A 2755-nucleotide genomic window follows, 5' to 3' on the forward strand; every position below is an offset into this window, starting at 1 on the left:
GTCAACATGATCAAAACAAGATATTAAGAAAAAGGCTGTTTGATTTTGATGTCTGTTGTGTGTCTAAGTGAGGTGGCTGGAGGATCTGCTTTGGTCAATGGAGAGAAATGACCTTCAAAAGAGAGCTCAGATGTATCAACACAGAAAGCAGAAAGGTAACGAAATGCACCGCTGCATTATTTCTGTCTTCATGACATGTTTTCTTTTAAAAGTCTAAATTGCATAGCAGTATATAATGGAGTTTCATGAAATATGCTTAACAACAGTGAGATTCAAGCATTGTATGTTAACATTAATTCCATCAAACCTCAGCAACAGCAGTGCTGGACTGTTTGAGAGTGAATGTGTATCAAATCCATGATATTTAAAGACAATATTGAATATTTATAGTTTCACCTTGTTCACTTGCTGCATATTTATGGTCAGCATGTTTTGCTCTGACAACTGATGTGACAGAAAAACTAAGTGCGGCCCGTGTCGACCTGTTCGCTCACCTATCCATGAATATTTATGAGAAGTCGACACACCAACAAGATTTTATTATTTTATTGTTCAGTGTGACCGGGGTCACATCTGTGTGTAGCATTGCCAAGTTTGATATTTTGCACCTCGCAATGTAATATGATACCCTGCAGCTAATATTAAACATTTGTAAATAATGTATCTATATTTGAAATTTATGGTTGTGATCAAAGCCATTTGCTTTTTGTTCAATTTGATGTTTTGCATTTGTTTCATTTACACGACCCAGTGTTGATCAATACAGGGTTGTGGAAATTGCAGAATCAGTCATCATCAGTGACTGGCTGATTGGGTTGTCCCTGCTATACAGAAGCCTATTTTGCATGAATCAACCAGAAGTCTCATCTATTGTCCAAGATGCACATACACAATACAGTTATGTTTTGTATCTAAAAGTAGCACAGCAAATTCAATGAGTACATTATGTACTGGATACAATATAGAGATTCACTGTATTCACTGAACACAATATGAAATGAATTCTTTCATTATAATATTGTGCGTCGTTTACAGTCTGGTATAATTAAACCATTACTTCTTAACTTTGTGAAACAATATTTTTTAACATATAACTACAAAATGAAAGTACTGAATCATTGTTTTCTTTAACAAGGAAAAAATATTAATTATTATTTTATTCACCAAATTATTTGCACTCGTTTTATTTTAGCTTGGGAGACTCTGCTACATTTTCCTGCTATCGACAATCAGAGCAGTTTCTGTGCTCTCTTCTGATCTCTGTTGTCTTCCCCTCCCCACATTCATTGAGTTGAGCAGGTGAAGTGAAGATGACATTAATCAAGTTGACAACAAGTCATTATGTTAGCGTAAGTGTAATAAAATAAAACTGTTGTTTGTGCATTGTGTATTGGTTTGACAGTACTGTTAAACCACAGGTGATTTGTTTTATTATTGAGGAATCTTTAAATTGAATTTTCTAGCGTGTGTGAACTTTGGAACTAGTAACTAAGAATAAAATAGAAATTACACAATACAAGTGAGTGCTCAACAACAGGCTGATACAGAACAAACTTGCTCTGGCTAGAACATACAACCTTGTACTTTTTATCGAAGGCGCAACTTTAAGGATTGTCTAAATTCACATATTAAAACAATACTGTAGCCAGTGTCATTAGCACTAAATGTTAGGAGGTGGTGGGTAGGTGTACTGTTGTTGTTTGGGTTTTGTTTTCCTTTTGGTTATAGGTAGGCGAGGTGGGGCTTGATGGCATTCCAACACACCTGCGACGCATCGGACGTCATCAGTGAGCGCTTTTAGGGAGCAGAGTCACGGACGTCTGGTGTCGGAGTATTATCGCTGTCACAAGTGGTAACGAGTTAGCACAGGCTGCATCTGTTGATTTTACGCTGTGGAGCTGTATGTTTTAAAGGATCCACGTTTCGCCTACTTTTCTTTGTCTTAGCCTGTTCCATCGCCTGCCCGCCTACCTAGGATTTTGTGTTGGCTATTCTGGATCCGCGACGGAGTGCTACGTACCATCAGGCGGCGATCACCGCAGCGGCTGTGGTTTGGGTGGTCAAGTAAGCTCTCCAACTCTCTCCGTCCACTTGTGTTTAACGTTCGGCTATCAACGGTATGCCATGAACCCTGTTTTGTTCCCTGTTGTCAGGTAGCTCCGGTGCGTCTGCTACCTACCTGTATGCTTCGGCTCCATCTCATCGCCTCGGTGTTTTCCTGCTGGCACATTTTTATTTATCACTGTATATAGCCCCTTTCCCTTGTAAATATTCCCCCTTACTCGTGTATATATAAAACTTGCATCACCAACTATTCTGCGTCCGTGTGTGTTTCTGCCACGTAATCCATCTGTGTAATCCAGCTAACCCAACAGAATACTCCGACCATTTTTGATGGATTCGGCAGAACACACAGGTCCCGCGTCAGGCGATTTACTCCAGAAACACGAGGAGTCTTTGTCTAGTTTGTCTCGGCAGTTGGCGGCGTCCGAGCAATGGGCAGGCCGAGTTAATGAGACCCTGTCGGCCATTCAAGAGACTTTGGCTCGGCTAGTTCCTCCTACTGCTCCCGTTGTTCCTGCTCCCCCGCCCGTACCGTCTGCCTCACTGAGTGTGGGCTCTGTTCGTGACCCCGCTCCCCCGGCTCTGGTGCCTTTTACGGGAGAGTTGGGCCGTTGCGGGGGTTTTTTGATTCAGGTTTCTTTGCTTTTTCAGCGTTATCCCCAAGCATTTTCCAATGATGCTGTTAAGATTT

General features: G+C 41.1%; 1 long non-coding RNA gene across 1 annotated transcript; it reads left to right on the forward strand.

The window, feature by feature from the left end:
* The first annotated feature begins 1734 nt into the window (after window positions 1–1734).
* On the forward strand, window positions 1735–2271 carry LOC146680556 (uncharacterized). Its single transcript, XR_014918286.1, has 3 exons — window positions 1735–1852; window positions 1947–2064; window positions 2154–2271. It is a non-coding gene; the product is annotated as an uncharacterized LOC146680556 (long non-coding RNA).
* Window positions 2272–2755: the final 484 nt, after the last annotated feature.

The sequence above is a fragment of the Copadichromis virginalis genome, linkage group LG23, assembly GCF_057382275.1.
Source record: "Copadichromis virginalis isolate Kocher_CV1m ecotype Utaka linkage group LG23, C_Virginalis_male_GT1.1, whole genome shotgun sequence".
NCBI classification, from domain to species: domain Eukaryota; kingdom Metazoa; phylum Chordata; class Actinopteri; order Cichliformes; family Cichlidae; genus Copadichromis; species Copadichromis virginalis.